This window comes from Lepidochelys kempii, chromosome 21, assembly GCF_965140285.1.
Source record: "Lepidochelys kempii isolate rLepKem1 chromosome 21, rLepKem1.hap1, whole genome shotgun sequence".
Lineage (NCBI taxonomy): Eukaryota > Metazoa > Chordata > Testudines > Cheloniidae > Lepidochelys > Lepidochelys kempii.
This window is the reverse complement of record NC_136400.1, coordinates 4,738,938-4,758,748: the sequence shown is the minus strand read 5'-3', so window position 1 is coordinate 4,758,748 and position 19,811 is coordinate 4,738,938. Positions and strand designations below refer to the sequence as shown.

At 42.8% G+C, this 19,811-nt stretch overlaps 1 long non-coding RNA gene across 1 annotated transcript; it reads left to right on the top strand.

Annotated features, from left to right (window-relative positions):
- The first annotated feature begins 8,514 nt into the window (after positions 1 to 8,514).
- LOC140901386 (uncharacterized) lies at positions 8,515 to 19,811 on the top strand. Its single transcript, XR_012155831.1, has 3 exons — positions 8,515 to 8,619; positions 9,021 to 9,110; positions 19,701 to 19,811. It is a non-coding gene; the product is annotated as an uncharacterized LOC140901386 (long non-coding RNA).

Below are 19,811 nucleotides of genomic sequence, written 5' to 3'. Positions count from 1 at the left end.
TCATGCTTTGTGTGTATAAAAAGATCTTCTATACTTTCCACAGTATGCATCCGATGAAGTGAGCTGTAGCTCATGAAAGCTTATGCTCTAATAAATTGGTTAGTCTCTAAGGTGCCACAATAAATTGGTTAGTCTCTAAGGTGCCACCTTAGAGACTAACCAATTTATTAGAGCATAAGCTTTCGTGAGCTACAGTTCACTTCATCAGATGCATATCGTGGAAACTGCAGCAGACTTTATATATACACAGAGAATATGAAACAATACCTCCTCCCACCCCACTGTCCTGCTGGTAATAGCTTATCTAAAGTGATTATCAGGTGGGCCATTTCCAGCACAAATCCAGGTTTTCTCACCCTCCACCCCCACACACAAATTCACTCTCCTGCTGGTGATTGGATGGGCTATCACCAGCAGGAGAGTGAGTTTGTGTGCGTATGGGGGTGGGGGGGATGTGAGAAAACCTGGATTTGTGCAGGAAATAGCCCAACTTGATTGTCATGCACATTGTGTAAAGAGTTGTCACTTTGGATGGGCTAAGTGACAACTCTTTACACAATGTGCATGACAATCAAGTTGGGCTATTTCCTGCACAAATCCAGGTTCTCTCACATCCCCCCCACCCCCATACGCACACAAACTCACTCTCCTGCTGGTAATAGCTCATCCAAACTGACCACTCTTCAAGTTTAAATCCAAGTTAAACCAGAACATCTGGGCGGGGGGGGGGGGGGGGAGTAGGAAAAAACAAGAGGAAACAGGCTACCCTGCATAATGACTTAGCCACTCCCAGTCTCTATTTAAGCCTAAATTAATAGTATCCAATTTGCAAATGAATTCCAATTCAGCAGTTTCTCGCTGGAGTCTGGATTTGAAGTTTTTTTGTTTTAAGATAGCGACCTTCATGTCTGTGATTGCGTGACCAGAGAGATTGAAGTGTTCTTTCTTTTTGTCTTCCTACTGATAGCATGTCATTTTACAAGGCATAAAACATGGAGACAATTTCCCATCTCAAGGCATTTTGTCCCCCATTATGTCGGGTATGGGGTCAGACATAATTCAAAGTGCATGTGGGAAACAAAAACAAAACCAATCTCGGTGCTGTGATGCTGTATGATTGAATATGACCATTTATATAATTGATATTACCGCTGTTATACAATTGCAACAAAGCTTATACAAAGTGTATTATGTCAGGTGTCCATGGAAAATTTACAATCAAATATGATTAACCTGGTTAAATCCAGGCACAGTAGAATCTCAGAGTTATGAACACCAGAGTTATACACTGACCGGTCAGCCACACACATAATTTGGAACTGTAAGTACACAATCAGGCAGCAGCAGACACACACACACAAAGCAAATACAGTACAGTACTATGTTAAACGTAAACTACTAAAAAAAATAAAGGGAAAGCAGCATTTTTCATTTGCATAGTAGTTTCAAAGCTGTATTAAGTCAATGTTCAGTTGTAAACTTTTGAAACCAAACAACCATAATATTTTGTTTAGAGTGACAAACAACCTCCATTCCTAAGGTGTTCATAACTCTGAGGTTCTACTGTATCATTTTTGCATCTAGTTATGAATATTGGCTTAGTATTTGTATCTAAAATGTGTTTGTGCCTGAATGACACCTCACACATAGCCATCTAGCCTTGATGTAAATCTATGTGTTGATGGCCCATTAGGGACACGTCACTCTGACAATGGGCCATTGAAGTATGTCTATGGAGACTGCATTTTTGACTTCTTGTTAGCCAGTGTGATGGGACAGAAGTTCACATTTGTTACAGGCTTGGTATAATCTAATGATAGAATAACCACCAGCTTCGGTTTAGTTCTGCCCTATTTCTCAGAAATCTATCCTGAATTTGGCACTCTCAGCTGTGACCCAGTGAGGCATGGTGACAGGTGCATTGTTGTCTGATTGGATGTGGTCCTGATTTTAAGGAAGATCAATTTTGGAGCCTCAGCTACCGTGTTGGCCCTTTCAGGTTGCAGGTACTTTGATGCGTTGAAAAATACACAGGTAGGCAGAGGGGAAATATAGTCCTGTAAAGAAACTTAGCTGTGCAATCGAGGTTCCTCAGCTCATCACCTGAGTATATAGCAAGATCCACATAGGTATGAAAGCCATCTTCCCTATGCTGTCTCCTCAAAAAGCTGACAGGGAAGAAAGATCTCCCGAGAGACAACTGTATGCTCATGCACACACACCAATTTTTAGGATCTCCAACTCAAACAGATAAAAGTATGCAAATTCTACTGGATCAAAGGTGAACAGCCTCCAGAAGGGGAGAGCGTAGCTCTGACAGCCTATCAAGGACTTCCCAACCTCTGATGGGCCTCAGTGGACATTCCAGGGCTGTCACGATGACTCTTTGTGAGGCTTGCCAAGAAGCCAGATGCTTTAACTGAAAGAATATTTCCTAATGCTTGGCAGTCATTAACTCCACTTGCTGATTCCACTATTGGGAGAGGCAGACAAGGGGGAAGGAAGGAGAGAAGGTATCCAATGTGATTATTATTTCACAGCTCTAAAAGATAAGCATTCTTAAAAACAACAGCAACAACATGAATGATTAGTTTCAGAGTAGCAGCCGTGTTAGTCTGTATTCGCAAAAAGAAAAGGAGTACTTGTGGCACCTTAGAGACTAACCAATTTATTTGAGCATAAGCTGAATGATTAGCAAGGTGATGACTGGAATAATGGAGGAACAATCCTACTGTAACTTATTAAGCTCTAGGAGTGTGATGTGGTGGGGAGCAGCATACTCCCATATCAATGCAAATACTGAGTTCAGAGGCTATGCTAACTAGCTGTCAGAGAAAGTGAGAGTCAGGACTGCTGATTTTACTTCTAGATTCCGCCACTTACTCAATGACCAGCCTTGGGCAAGTCTCTTAACCTCTCTGTTCCTTTCCCCATTTTACAAATGGGGATATTATTAGGGTGTTGTGAGGCTTAATTGTGTAAACACTCAGATCTTCAGCTGAGAAGGTATGGGTATGTAAGTGCTAACCATTAATTTATACAACTCTCCAATTCTTCCTCCCCCAGCCAAATTAACATTTTGGTTCTCACTTTGGGCCCTTTTTAAGTATCTTCCTTGTACATTGCAGTATATTTCATTAACTCTCACTTTAAAAATGATCAAACTGATCTCTAAGGGATAGAAATATACTGCCCGATGGCCTAATAGACACACCCCTGAGATGAATGGGGAAGCTGCTCCTAATGGCTGGATTTAGAGAGAAATTGAAGAGATTGACCTTTTGTTACACTGGAAAGTGGGACAAAAAACTCTTATTTTCTTAACCTGAAGGGGACATTGATGTTTTAAGAACAAGAGAAAAGGAGTACTTGTGGCACTTTAGAGACTAACAAAATTATTTGAGCTTAAGCTTTCGTGAGCTACAGCTCACTTCATCGAATGCATCCGATGAAGTGAGCTGTAGCTCACGAAAGCTTATATTCAAATAAATTGGTTAGTCTCTAAGGTGCCACAAGTCCTCCTTTTCTTTTTGCGAATACAGACTAACACGGCTGCTACTCTGAAAACTGTCATTAAGGACAAGTTCCTTTCACTTGAACAGTGTAGTGGGAAGTTGGAGGGGGAGGAGAGGGAATAGATTTTGTACAGGATTTCTATAGATTTCAAATGTATAGTCACTGAGAGGAAGAAATGACAATACAGGTGGGGAAATAGCTTTGGATTTAATTCGTCTAACTGTGCATAATCTTTTTATGTGCATGTGTTTAGCACCCCTAGCATCCTGTTCCCCTCCCCCATAACCAGCTCTGCAATTCATATTACAAAAAGCAGGCAGAGAAGAACCCAAAAGGAGGTGGTGTTTTTTTTTTTTTAATTTCACATCAGATAAAGGTGCTGGAGGAGGAAGTCCTTTATTTGTCCCTATCACAAAAGTTTCCTCCCTACCAATCTGTGCCAAATGTGTTTCAACCCCAGATAATCTGCAGGGATCATCTCTAGAGCAGAGGTGGGGTCCTACTACTAACTATTCAGCCCTTTATCTCTCTGTTGAGCTTGTCAACTAGTGCTATGTGCTTTGGCAGATGTCTTTCACTCAAGACCGGACTGAAACCCCATGAACATTCCATGTACAAGTCACTGAACAACCAGCCGATTCTACCCACCAATGGGGCCATTAAGCCTTCATTTCTAGGTGTTACAAGTTTCCAGCTCCCATTTCCAGCATCCTGTACCCCAGTTTTTAATCCTACTCCGCGGAAGGTTTTCCTCTGCCAACAGTTAGTTAACTCATTGTCAACATTTGCAATTATCTTTATTTCTGATCTTACATGAGTGGGATTTGGGGACGACAACGACAGAAACTACAGCTCAAGGGTTTGATCTCTCCATCCCTTGCAACAATTATATTGCTAGCATTATCTTTTGCCAGGTCCCATTTCCAAGTTTTACTAATAATGGTGATATCTAGAAGGTCAAGTCATGAAATGAAAGATTTTGCATCTTCTGTGGTCTTCCTGCTTCAGGACTGTGGACCCGACAGCGTAACATCCACTTTTCAATGCTATTCCCTCCTCTCCCTCTGCTGCCGAGTTGCTTAGCAGGTGTGAAATATTAATTGCTTCACTGGGGAACCGGACTCACTGTCTGTCGTATTTGACTGAAATATCATTCTCTGCTGCAAATATAATTACTGGAGGTCTGGATTTTAAAAATAGCCTCTCGCCTGTCTGTTAATTAGGAGCCACGCTTTGCTACATGCAGAGATATTTTGGTTAATTATGAAAGAAAAGGACAAATTTGTCACATCTTTTGTTTTCGTTCCACTGTGTGTTCTGGTGAGAATGGTGCCAAGTTATGATGGACTGCTCAGCCGACAGCACCAGATGCTCACTCATAAACAGGGACAGGGTCATTGCGGTTTAAGATTTCAAATCTTAAGGGTTTTGGTGTGTTTTTTACATTCTCCTTAATGCAGAAGACAAACAACAGGATCTTTACTTGGTTTCAGACTCTGCCTAAATAAGTTTTAAAAACCACTTCAAGGTCTGAACAATGTAATACTTACATAGAACCTACTGCCATGAAGGGCAGGGTCTATGCTATGGGGCTAAGTCGACCTAAGTTACGCAACTCCAGCTACGCGAATAATGTAGCTGGAGTCAACGTACCTTAGGTCAACTTATTGCGGTGTCTACATTGCGCTGGGTCGACCGGAGAAACTCTCCCGTCAACTTACCTTATGCTTCTCGTTCCGGCGGAGTACTGCAGTTGACCACGTCGATTCCCTGATAAGTGGAGACAAGCCCCACGGCTGGAATAAGGGAATATAGGGGTTCTAAACACTTCATGACACAGGTTCCCCTCTAGTTCCACTGTCATGGCCTCTAGATGGAGGGATGATTCCCCCCCACCCCGACTCCTGAAAAGGCAAGGGCAGCAGTATGGGTTCCTCTTCCCCCCCATCAAGAATAGTTATTGTTTTAGGCTCTCTACAGACTCAAGCAGATATCTGCATTGGTTACACTTGCTTGGTCACATTTTCAAGGTTGTTTTTTTTTTTGAAACCATGATTTTGTACATCAGAATCTAAGCTTTCATTTAATTACACAATTAGCCCAGATACCTTGGGCTAAGATACTGTCCTACAGTATCTATGCCTTTAATCTGGCCATAAACACTCTAGCATTCTACAAACTATAGACAAACAGCACCACTAAAATGCAGCCAGCTGTGGGAAGAAGGATGTCACCCAAGGAGCGTACAGCACATTTCACAACAATGAGGGAGGGAGATTCCAACCAGAGCCAGGGGCACATCTCAACTCTTATGAAAAGTGATTGGGTGTCTTTAAAGATGTGCTTTAACAAAACCCCCTTTAATTTTACCTTACAAGTTCCATAATATAGGGGGCCAGGGACATCAAACTACAATCTATAAACACAACACAATGTGCACAGCTTGTTAGTTTGTTTACCAGAGACCACGCTCATTTTTGGAGAGCTTCCAATACAGAGAAAACTCCCTTCTCACACACTGAAGGTACAGTGTGTCTGTATTGGAGCTGGAGTATAATTTCCAGCTCGGATAGTCATACTCGTGCTCACTGTGATCAAGTTAGAGCACAAAGAATAGCACTGTAGCCACAGCTGCATGGGCTAGCTGGCCCAATTATGTACCTAGAGTTTCAGACAGGATTGTACTCAAGATGGCTAGACCATCCCACTGCCCACACAGTGGCAGCTACAGTGCTATTTTTAGTACGCTGGCCCGATCAGAGCTAGCATAACAGGTAAGTCTACCTGTTATTTCCGAGCTGGAAATTACACCTCCAGCTCCAGTGAAGTCACACCTGAAGATGGTGCATCCAAAGAACTGCCCCTGCTTAGGCTGTACCTGTTAATTCTCAAAGGATAACCTATCAGTGCTGCACCTCCCACCACTCCGGATCCTCAAAGACAGCCGCACTGAATACCATTGATGGAACAGTAGCAATGAGACTTTGCTCCATATTACACCAAGACCCTGCAGTAGGGACTTGTTCTGGAGTCAAAGCTGGATATGCAGGGAATTCCATTTTCAAAAGGGAGCCATTCTAACTCTGTGCTAGTTCAAACAGGGCAGTGATGACAGATTAGGAAATATCAGATGAAGGTGCTAACAAAACCTCCCATTGGTCCTATGTGCTAATAAATAAAGTGTATAATAAATCTCTGGAAGAAGAAAGGCCTCAAGATCAATGAGGGGTGCTGCAGTTACAGACACTGTTTAAAAGAAAAGGAGGACTTGTGGCACCTTAGAGACTAACCAATTTAGTTGAGCATCAGCTTTCGTGAGCTACAGCTCACTTCAGAAGTGAGCTGTAGCTCACGAAAGCTGATGCTCAACTAAATTGGTTAGTCTCTAAGGTGCCACAAGTCCTCCTTTTCTTTTTGCGAATACCGACTAACACAGCTGCTACTCTGAAACCTGTTCAAAAGAAGAAAGATCGCCAAAAGCAGAGAGCTTAGTGTTTATAGTGCACCAGGCCAGCACACATCTGAAACAGGAGTGAGGCAAGCAGGGCTTTTATTGGTTGTGAAACTCACTGGTGTGTGGTTAGTCTATGTAGCACACACTCCCAATAAGCAGAATGTTGTCTTTTAAGGAAACTCAAATTAATGGACACTCGGAAATCAGCAAAATGATCCAGCGGCCTTTAGATTGTCTTTTACCATCTGTGCATGAAACAGTCTCAGCTGACCGGCTCGGTAATAGTTTACGGCCAACATCCTGCTCCGCTGCCTGTTATCTGTATATCTTGAAAAGAATTTCAATTTTTGTTCATGGACCTGAACAATATAATATTGTATTTTCTCCTTAGTCTTCCCCCCACCCTTCTTGTCAAAGTGAATTTAGCCCCAAAGATTGCGATGGCACACCTTTCACTGAGTCTAAAATTCTTGCATTTATCCTCCCAGTGGAAGCTTTCCCCATACTACTCCCTGCCAATGCACTTCTATCCTACACTGGATAGATCATCCTCATGGGGGTCAGAGGAAATTATTATTATTTTTTAATTATTATACCTTGGCCTCTGAGTTTACCGCTTGGTGCCAATTCTGGTGGTAGTTTTGTGACATGACACATGCTCAGTGAAACTAGGAAAAAACTACTTACGGAGCTCAACAAAAATACAGAGAGACATATGCCTGCTAAAACCAGGGTTGTGAATTCAATCCCTGAGGGGGCCATTTAGGGATCTGGGGCAAAAATTGGGGATTGGTCCTCCTTTGAACAGGGGGTTGGACTAGATGACCTCCTGAGGTCCCTTCCAACCCTGATATTCTATGATAAACAATCTGATGCAAACTCCCCGTTAGGTGGAAGTTGTTACCAGTGAATTACTAGAAAGATGGCTTGCCCTGGGTAAATAGGTCTCCAATTTAACCTGTGGCCTCAATACCATGCCTGTAATCTGCTCTCTCTCACCATAACTTTTCAATAACGTGCAAAAAGAAAAGGAGTACTTGTGGCACCTTAGAGACTAACAAATTTATTTGAGCATAAGCTTTCGTGAGCTACAGGAAAGCTTATGCTGAAATAAATGTTAGTTTCTAAGGTGCCACAAGTCCTGCTTTTCTTTTTGTGAATACAGACTAACACAGCCGCTACTCTGAAACTTGACTTTTCAATATATTGCTCCCAATTCTCATTTCCTGCATTCAATCCTCAGTTTCCCCCGAAGTTGCCATTCTTAGGTTTCCCTCATGGCCAATATTGTGGGGGGACAGCTTAGTGCCATAAAAGTAAATCTACTCACAGGATTGTAAATGGGGAACTGGCTGCTTTATTTAACTGCATTGCAACAGAATGCGGGGGGTGAGGGGGAGAAGGGAGGGTGAGGGGGAGATGGTCCCACTAACTAAGCAGGAAGTGAGGGAGGATTGCAGCCATCCTCCACCCCATAATACCCTGGGTAACCCAGTAAAACCCCGCCCCCCCACAAGATCACTTTACTACAACGGCCTTGAAGGAGATCGGAGAAGCAAAACTGCTTTACACTGGCAACGAAAAGCTTTTGAGTGGCAGAGAGAGAGTGAGTCAGTGGAGGGACCTGGGGAACGCTGAAAAAGTCCAAGGTACATTCCTTCTGCTTTCACAGTGGTGTGGGGTAAATCACTGGTCTCTGGACTCCCACCAGTGGAGGAAGCTCAGGGTCTCATTACAAGACTCAGGAGTAAACAGAGTCCGAGAGAGAAATAGTGAAAACACGTTGCCATTAAGTAGGGAATCAGCATCTGTTGCTGCTAAGGTCTCCCTTCCCCTTTTATTATTTTCGGAGTTGAGCTGGGAAAAAAAAAAAAAAAGAAATAATGAGTGCATTGTGTACAGTGTTATTGGGAATAGAGAAGAGAGTATCAGGGCAACAGCAAAAAGAAAAGAAAACCTAAACAAGATAAGAGTTGGAGCAGATGAGAAAGTCCTTTCCTTACCCTGTGGCCCCAGCACCAAAACACTGCAAAAAATCATTATGTTTCAGAGACCTGGAAGCTGCTGGTCAGAAGAGGAAAGAGGCAGCAGACCTGGTGGCTAAGAGAGGATAGAGCCCAGCTCTAGCTATTAGATGCAGGTAACTATGATAAAAATCAAAATGGCCTTTTCAGAAAGATGGCAGTCGGGACACTAGTCTTGGTCTGATGCTTCCATTTTTCTGGTACTCGATTTGCATGTGTTGGTAAAGGGGAGGGTGAGTGCATCCCCATCTCGTGCCATGCAGTCCCTCTTAATTTCAAAAATCTAATGGTCATTTTTGTGTTTATGAAAAATAAAGGATTAGCAACAATGCTTTGCGTTAAAAGGTAGCATTTATAAAATGCTTTATAATTATTTATGAAATTATCCAGCATTTTATAGGATGTGTGATAAACTGATGTATTAAACAGGCATAGTAATTATTTCAGCAATATTAAATGTTGCTTTGTCAAATAATCATTTCATAAATATGAAGAAAGCATTCATAAGTGGCTCCATAATTTAAGATGTTACTGTATTAGTGACACAAAAATCCCATATCCTTTTTTCTGAAGATGTATGAAACTTTATCTGGCCGCAAAGCTCCTATATCTTGAAAATTAAAATGAATACTTAAATTAAAAATATATACGTTACAGAAGTAATTTTGGCAGCCAGCTGGAAAATAAAAATAATACTAGAAGGTATTTCTTTAGCCTGGAATTGTGCAAACTTTGTTCCGTTTCAGGAATTCTCCCAGAGTCTAAAATAAATATGCCATAGAAAATTTCTCTTTAAGATGCGGAGTTTAATTTTAGAGTATTATTTAGATGGGTCTGAACCAACACCTTGGATTCAGACTGCCAAAATTTGGGAAAACGTGGATGGTAACTTTATCCATCTTTATGTGAAATCCAGGAATCCCTTGCTAATTGTAAGCACAACAGAAAAAGCTGAGAAGCATGCTAGAGTTACTCTAATTGTTCTCACATTAGTGCTAGACCTGATGCCCTGTTTGTCACATTTGCCCCTTTGGACCATACTACCCGGGCCCTTTCCCATTCCAGTATACCAAACCACTAATTTAAGGCCCTGCTAATGGCTGCTCTGTTTCATGATGCCTACAAGAAGTGAGCTAACAGCATCACGTTACCACGTTATATGCTCCTCTGGATTTCTCAAGCTCTCTTGTCTTCTCTGTATATCTTAACTGCAAGGCTGTTGGAAGTCAGGTACTCTCTCATTTTGAGTCTTGAACAACTCCAAACACATTGAAGGTATATAACAAAGAATAATGTTTACCTCAAGGATATATTAGAGATAGGTGAACTCGTTCAGTTAAAACAAACTGGCTCTTCCCTCACCCCAAAACCTTCATTCAAAATCCCAGGCAAACCTCAGACCTCCCTGGCGGTTTGAAAGTGTTCAATTCAATGCTGTAAAACAGAAAGGATGAAAACCCTCAGGAGAAACTCTGCCGTTGCAAGATTTTGCTAGTCAACACGGCAGAACAACATCCCCACTTTTGGGATCAAGGGACCTGGTAAGGCTCCCCCTTAGACAGGTCACATTTTCCCATAACATCCTGCCACTCTTTATGTCTTCTGCCACTGAGAGAGCAAAACCTCTACAAGTTCCAATATACCATCAGACAAACCAGAGAATGAATTGTAGCTTTAAAAGCCAATCCTCTGCCTGCCTTTCCCTTCTTCCTGCCATTTGAATAATATTTGGAAGAGTGGCACAACTTCTATAACCTGGAGATGAAGATTAAAAAAAAAAAAAATCAAGGCCAGCAAAAATATACATGAATTATTGAAACTATAGCTCATAAAGGAAGTAGTGAGTCTTTATTTTCAGTAAGTGACCTGGGAGTAGAAAAATGATAATATAATGGTGTTCAGGCAGAACAATTATTTCATCGTGATGGAGGAGCATAAAGCTTATCACTTTGATTACTACCTAGTTTTTTTGCCCAGTTTAGAGACTAATAAAACTCCTCCATGTGGGTTTCCGATGCTCTGTCTCTCCAGTTGGAACTGGCTCCTTGCCCTGAGATGAAAGAAGGAGTTTGCCTTGGCAGATGTTTGGCATTCTCTAGGTATGTCTATGTGGATCTGGGAGCATGCCTCTCAGCCCAGGTAGACAGTCACATATTAGCGCCGTGTGAGCTAGTGCACTAAAAATAGCAGAGTGGATGTTGGGGCATGGGAGGCAGCACAGACTAGACACCCAAATACAAGCCTGCCTGAAGCCTGAGCTTGGGTGCGCCTATGTCGCTGCCCGTGCTGCCACTTCCACATGGCTATTTTTAGTGTGCTAGGTTGAGCAGAGCTAGCGCACGTCTGTCTACTCAGGGTAGGAGGCTTGCTCCCAGCTCCAGAACAGTGATACCTTTCAATTGCTACTGTTTTTCACCAAGTCTCACATGAGAAACACTAGGAAGTGTCTACAACAGCAGTGGGAACTTGCCCTGTGGAGGGAAAGCCAGTGGGAAGGAGGTGTCCTGCATTCAGAGAAGTAGTCAGATTCCCTTGCACTGTAATCCCCCATCTTCTTCTAGGACCAGACTCTCACAAACTGTGAAACTAAGTAAGTCCTTAGGACACTCCCTGCAGGACGATATAATGTAGTATCCTGTGGGACATCAGAAGCTCTGAGGTTGGCTATAGATGTGCATTTTCCATACCCTAACGGATATGGAATAGCCAAAAGGAGTTTGGGAGCACCTGGAATCCAAACCTTGCACATACAGGGGTTTTAACTGAAAAGCTAGACTCTTTTGTAACTTCAATGTTTTGTCCCTTGTAAATTATTAAGAGGACACAAAGGAGGAAATATTGTCTAGTGGTTAGAGCTATGGACTGGGAAGCAGGACTCTTGGTTTCTGCTTTGGCTCTGCCATTTTCTCATTGTATGACCTTGGGCAAACCACAACCTCTCTGTGCCTTAACTTCATTATATGTCAAACAGAAATATGGTCTACTTGACAGTACCAGAGAGGCTTAATTAAGATTTTTGAAGTGCTTTGAGATCCTCAGATGTGAGATGCTTGAAAAGGGCAAAATATTAACACCTTAATGGATACATCAGGTGTTTTTCCAAACACAAAATGAAGGAGCTGCTGGAGCAACTATGGTTTGGAAAATATTTTTACAAACTTTCTGCACCATGCTCCATTGTAACACTGAGTTCAAGCATCCCAACCAATGTTCCCTCTAATTTTTGACAGGCCGTGTACGCAAAAAATTTCTTCTGTGCAAATTGTTGTGCATGCGGTGTTTCGCCGTGTGCGCGGGGTTTAGGATGTGTGTGCAAGCGCACATGTGCACAGTTTAGAGGGAACAGTGGTCCCAACTCCCTTGGGTACCAGAGAGGGAGCTACTTTCTACACTAACTCTGGCACCATCTTCCAGATGTTTTTATTTACTGCCCTGTATTACTGTGATCTGGTTGATGTGGGGTTACCATTTCCCCCGTACTGGATAGAATCAGCACATCTCAACCATGCATCATAGTCCTATTCTGCTAACATAGTCTAAAGCGGTAGGGGCCTGTGCTTTTGGAGGACAAAGATCTGAGTTCTGTCTCTGCTGTAGCCTTGACATTTTAGTGGCCATAACAACAGCTGTGAAATCCTGAGTGACTATGGATTTATTACTGTTTATGGGCCCAGTCCAGCTCTCACTGAAGTAAATGGAAAGACACCTCCTGACTTTTATGAGCGTTGGATCAAGTTCTATATCTGTAACAGGTTTCAGAGTAACAGCCGTGTTAGTCTGTATTCGCAAAAGAAAAGGAGTACTTGTGGCACCTTAGAGACTAACCAATTTATTAGAGCATAAGCTTTCGTGAGCTGTAGCTCACTTCATCAGAAGCTTATGCTCTAATAAATTGGTTAGTCTCTAAGGTGCCACAAGTACTCCTTTTCTTTTTATATCTGTAACATAATTCAAGTTCAAGCTTTTTGAACAGTTTCAGCAGAGAGAGCTAGCAGGGACCAGTTGACCACCTGAAATAATAGAGGCAGGAAAGTTTTCTCCTTTCCTAAGAGGTAAACAAGTAGGATCATTCTGGCTGGGATCTCTGATCACCAACAGACAGTACACCTTTTACGAAGAATCTAAAAACAATATATAAATGGTGAAATTTTCTATGGAAAATGTCTAAGGGGCAGCACTTCTCCAGCTTGATCTGTTTTGGGATTTCCTTGATTCCTGAGTGGTTATCATCCCCTAATTCTACTGCATCAACACAGATGCCTTTTATGCAGCCATTTCCTTTTGAGTATGTTGGCATGACACTTTGCCTGAATAATACGTCAATATGAGGCACTTAACAAGAGTGAATAACTTTTATCTGGGGGAAATGTATGGCTTAAGTGCTTTAAAAATGCAGGCATCACTCACCACATGCACTAGTTCTTTTTGGGTATTACATCCATTAGATATAATTTCCCCCTTTTTGAAGAAAGATTAGCATGTTCTCTTTGTCATTCAGTTTCTTGACCTTTGTGCCATCAGTTTATCTAAAAGACAGAGCCACCCTTATTTTGGTGCCCATGCTTTTCAGACCCTCCTTCATGTCACAACATAAGAGCCATATTTTTGACATTTATAGTGCAACTTTCCCTCGAAGGAATCCAAAGCCCTTTACAAACTGCACTAAGGACTCCCTTCACACAGGACTGAAATGCAAGCAACACTTGGGTAGATTACAGTAGTTTTTGAGAAGCAGACAACAAATCTACATAAGAGTTTGGGACAGAAAATGAAGAAAATAGAATCCTTTTAAAACTATGTAGGTAGGGGGAATTCAGGGAGGCACAATATAATTATCCAATACTGGAATTTTGTTACAACACAGCAAAATATAAACACTACAGGATTTTTGATGCCCAGCTCTGGTTAGAACCTTAGTTCTACATCTAATTTAAAAGACAGTACTTACAGCAGCGCCCTAACCTAGTACCATGCTGGGATATAGGTTTTATGATAATTCAAAGGGGAAAAGTACCACCTACTGAATTACTTCTTGTACCACTATGGATTTCCCTGAGAGGTCTCCCACGCAAGTACTGATCAGGTTAACTGCCGCTTAGTTTGTGAAGTTAGGCAAGCAGATTGCTACAGTCCAGCAAAGAAAGCTGCCCTTGAGCTGATAGCTACAGACCACTTAGGCACTTTTGATAACCTTACCAAAATTAGATTCCCCCACTCTTTGACAGTTCCCACATCTGCTGCATCAGCACTTTCTTCTTGTAAACTCATAGCTGAAGTTCCGAGAAGCTTTCACTAAGTCCAGGGTAGTGTTATCTATCACAACACTGCAATATTTGTGCCAGAAACCATCCATCACAAGCAGATCTGATCCAACATTCATACCACAATAATTGCATTCAGTGAGGATGCTTGTGCACCGAGCATCTGGGCAAATAGAAGGACTAGCTTCAATGTGTAGTGTATTGTGCCTTAATAGTGGCACCATAGGATCTGTAAATTATGCACAAAATCTGTAAAGACACAGCTCTGTAAACTCATCTCTCTCAGACAACAGAATAAGGTGTCAAAGCTCAGAAGGGACAAAACAAGGAACTCAGTCCAATCTCTGGATGTAAACTAAAACAGCCTTCTCTTCTTAAAGGTGAACTGAAATGCTTTAAAAAACAAAAACCAATTCCATGTATGAGGTCTCAGGCCTTACCATACCATACTTCCATAATATATTGATATATTTTATTTTCAGTTCTGCATTACAGACCCAAACCACAGCTCAAGAACCTAAGCTTTCCTTGCCCAGGTTGATGGGCTTATAAAGACTTTAAATAAAACAGAGTACGTCTGCAAGCTATTCTAGTTTCCTGCAGTTTAAAACAAAGTAGCATAAACTCAAGCATTTCTTAAATTACTTTTCCCTAAATCATGCAATAAAGCAGATTGCCTAACTGGTATACTACAGATATAGGAACAAGGGAAGGGCTAATAGCTCAACCTCTGAGTTACCTGGAAACTGAGAGATGGCTGCTTCATGGTCATATATTCTTTTCCACTCTTCTCTTTGTAGTACAGGGTTTTTACTATAGTGCCACGTGGGAATCAGAAAGCTCCTTAGGCACACAAACGCTCCTCAAAACTCTCTCTGAACACCTAACAATAGGCCATAGTTGGAGGGCTTGCTAGTTGGAGGGCTTGCTCCCTATGTTCTTGACTAGAGCAAGGCTACGGAAGCCTGCTTGGGAGCTTGTACAGGTGCAATGATTAGTGCTCATTATCAGCTTTGAGCTAGCAAAGTTGACTGGGAGCTCTCATCACAGGGAGCTGCCGGAAAGGAGATCCTTATGAGGCAATAGGAGAGAGCTCAGGATCAAACTGTCATGGTTCCTATTTGTAGCTATTTAAGGGGGAATAGAGACCTAAACTTCTACAAGGCTTTTGTTTAGTAGCGTGCTGCACTATTGTCTCCTGCATTGCCTCATCCATACACTGATATTATCTTGCTTTTCTGAGCACAGACAATGAAATAAAAACCTTTCACTTCACTTGTAAGGCTATTTGAGTAATGCGCTCAGAAGCGCATTCAGACTGACCCCTTCCCCCATCCCAGGCTTTCTGGTGTTCTCTTTGTTTTTGCTGGAGTTGTTATGCTGGCAACAAAGTGACAAGATACCAAGTTAAGGAGTACTTGTGGCACCTTAGAGACTAACCAATTTATTTGAGCATGAGCTTTATGAAGTGAGCTGTAGCTCATGAAAGCTTATGCTCAAATAAATTGGTTAGTCTCTAAGGTGCCACAAGTCCTCCTTTTCTTTTTGCGAATACAGACTAACACGGCTGTTACTCTGATACCAAGTTATTGAGCCTTTAAGATAGGCTCAGCCTCAGTGGGCTTGCATGGGATCAGGGTTGGAGAGATGGCAGGGAACCCATCTTTTGGAGCAGAGCGAGAACTCCAGGCTCCTCATGGATGTAGTCACAGCGCATAATTAACTTGTGGCTAGAAATAGAAACTTTACATGTCTTATTCCATATGCACAACATGCTTCAAAAGTAAAAGTCACCCAAGGAGTCTCCACTAGCTCGAACATCCCTCTCAGGGCCCACAGAATGCCTATCTTCGTAGTGCCATGACACACTAGTATGACATCACTTGCTGGCTGGCAGAAACCCTGGTAAACCCAAGAGATGGAAAGATGGCCAAAACAAACTGACTCTTAAAAAGGGCTGCACTTTTCCAGACCTTTCTTTCCTTCTGTATATGGATGTGTTTCATTCATTTTTTTTTCAGTGTCTGTGTTTTCCCTCTGGTTTGTTTTTCTGCCTTTTTTTGTTGTTGTTGTCCCTTTATCCACCTCCTTCTGGGTCCAAAATGTTTACGCTTTTCTGATGTGGCCTTACCCCCCTTTCCCCTCTTTGTCCCTGTCTGTCCCTCCCCCTTCCTCTAATCCTTTGTTCTGTGAACCTGCCAGCTTTTCATATGCAGATGAGGTGAATACTGAAGGCTGAGTGGGGAAGAGCATGAAGTTGTGGTTGGCAGCCTCCAAATACGTAGGAGCCGAGGGCCCTGGAGTTTGTGGGCTGGAGAAGGGTGTTCAATGATCCAAAATGCCTTTCTCAGAAACCTTGGGAGTGGCTTATCTATACAGTGGGTCATTAGAAACCCCAGAGCAGCAGCAAATGAGCTATGCTATTGTCAGGTGCACATATAAATTAGCCCCTTAATTATACCATGTTCACAATTGCACTGTATTAATCACTCTGGAATGCTAATACCACTTCTGCCTACCACCCCAGCCTCTATGCACACGAGGCCCCCCACTGCCACTCAGCACAAAGGTTTTGCTGGCAAATTAGTGTGCACTATTATGGTATGTTTTTCTTTCATTTTGAGGTTGGGCAGCACACTCTGAAATGACAATAATTAACCCAGCTGCAAAACATGGCAAGCTGAGCAAATCCCTGTCATTTCCCTTAATGGGAGGCATTTGTGGGAGCCATTCCTTTTAATAAGGGTGTTTTGGGGGGTGCTGTTGTTGTGTTTTGGGCATAGTGATTACAATAACAGATGCTGGAGGAGAGCGAAGTTTTAGTTCTGAACCTCTTGGTCTGCTCATTACTGCCACTGAGAGCTGCCACTCTCGCCCCTCCAAAGCTGGTGTTTAATCACCCTCACTCAGCAGCACATATCAATTAATACTCAACCACCTTGGCTCCGGCTGCGTAACTGCAAAGCCATCGAGTTAAAGAAAGAATATGTGGAGAGAAAACCATCATGTAATCCTTCACCACAGGGCAGCCACAACAAACTGGGGCTCTGCTGTTAAGTCAAACTTGTGTTATTCATGATGTGGCCCTCAGCTCTGTTTTCCCTCTGTAACCCATAAATAGTTCCGCCTCTAAGCCATCTGTAATATTTCAGATGGCTTCTTTCTGAGGCACGCTGCGAGAAGGAAAGCTAAAGCCCTAGTGTATGTAAATGGGAACCTGTGCAAATGCACTCAGGAGCTCTGGGGAATGAGCAGCTGTGATTTGCCAAGCCAACCAGAAAATTAAAAAGATTGTTTTACAAAGATGCAGAGGAGGCAAGTGTGCGAGAGCCCTTGGCATACACGGGGCTGGGTTTGGCTTTCAGGCAAGCTACTGAGCCAGGATCTTTGGCCTGATTCTCAGCTGGCAGATGCTGGTGTAAATAAGGCTTGATTACATTGAAGTTGCATTGGTTGAAAGACGGTCATTGGTTCTTCTGTCCCTTATGACAGGGATCTATTCACATCTTTGCTACTGCTTTTGTAATCAACAGGGATTCAACGGGCTCTAAGCTGCTGGATGGAGGATAACGCGCCTGAGACGCTTTCCCCTCTTTAGGCCCCCCTGCTCAGAGGGAAGATTAAAGCCCATCGGTGGGTCCTTCCCTTTCCCTGCTCTTGGTAGTGAGAAGAAATCAGGGCCCAGCAGTAGATTTTCTACTCCTAATGATAGAGGCGGGACAGCAGCTCCCCTGGTGAGTTACTAGGCAGCACATGATTGGGTCTCCAAGTAGCCACTTTTGCCTAAAATACATACTGCAGCTGTAATGACTTCATGTGCTGCAGGCAATCCTAGGGGAGTATATCACACACAAACCTGGGGAGCTAGGACTAGAACCGTAATCTTTCAGCTCTATAGATGCAAGCCCTGCCACTTGAGCTAAAGGCACAGTTTCTTAACCTGCAGTAGTAATAGGTCCTTTATCCTCTGTGTGTATAAGGTGGCACAGCAATTCTAGGGACATGACATAGAGTGAGCGTGAGGTTTTGGGGATGCTTTTAGGCTCCTTCACCCCTCCCCCCCCCGCCCTCCTCCTTGTAGGGCTAAGTGTGCTTCTTGCAGCGGGTTATAAGAATTCACCTACAGTCTAATTTAATGAAGTGTCTGAAATGTGGATTTAATCACAGCATTTAGGCCATGGTCACTGTGTTCAAATGGATGACTGCAAACATTTTTCCTGAGCAGGCAGTGCCACCGCATCCTTATTAATCCAGAAAAATCACCTCTGTGTTAATCAGCCAGTGTATTATTAATCAACTCATATCCATTACCCAGCTGCTAATCCTCCAAAGTATTAATTTCCTCACCGATGGGCTCCTTGCTTCTCCTATGCAGGTGCAATATAAGACAATACACTTTGGAGTCAGTGGCTCATTCAGGATTCCCTTGGCACAGAGCACTCCACAGTGCTCATCAGTTTAATGACCCAATGATATTTAAAGTGCAGTTGCTGTTTTATTCAAAAATGTAAATCTGATGTTTGTTTGGGATGTGTTAGTGCATTGCTGAGCCCATTTCTGATGTGCATCCCGTTACCTATCAGTCTAGTTACATTTGTAGCCCCTAGCATCATCAGGCTGTCTGAGCACCTCAGAGACAGTACATTTATCCTCACAACACCCCTGCGAAAGAGGAAAGAACTATCCCTCCTGCCTCACTGTGCAACTGGGGAACTGAGGCACAGATTGACTAAGTGACTTGCCTAGGGTCACACAAGGAGTTTGAGCCAGGAATAGCACCTAGATCTCCAGAGTCCCATCCATTAGTACTTCTACTTCTATTAATTGTTTGTATCATGACAGCACCTAGAGGCTCCAACTAAGCTCATGGCCCCATTGTGCTAGGTGCTGCATGTACACATGGTGAGACAGCTCACGCCAAGGAGAGCTTGGAGTACTTTTGTAACCACGTAAGCTTTCTTTTGCAACCATTGGTCTAGGCTGAGTGCTCAGACCAACCCCCAGGTTTATTTCCCTAAATGTGCTTGAGCCTTTCTGATGCTTGATCTGTTTGTTGTCTTTCCATGTGAGAAGATTTGCACCATTTCCCTTCTGTGTAAGGGGCTTGCCCTCTGACCCATGCCTGTCAAAGGCTAAAGTGCTATTTGAGAGAGCTTATAATATATGCATAAGGTCTGTGACTTAGTCTATAAAGTCCTGTACTGCCTGAGGTGATGCCTCTGTGGTTAGCTCAGAGAGACTGCAGGTTCCTGCTTCAAGAATTAAATGTCAGAAGAAAACTCATTCAAGAGCAACTTCCCGCCCTCCTTCCCTCTAAGAGCATCCCAATGCTTCCCTTTGTAGGCGCTGAAGACAGCATAAAGAATGTTTATGCATTTATATCCCCTTCTCAAAGCCCAGTGTAATTGCGTTCTAACAAAGGCGAAAATGCTCTCTCTTCTCTAGGAACCGGATGGCAGTTGGAGTGGAATTTCAATTCAGAAAGGATGAAGGCGACAGCTTCCTCCAGCCTCATCTGGGATATGTGCAGCCACCGGGACACAAAGGTGCTGCTTT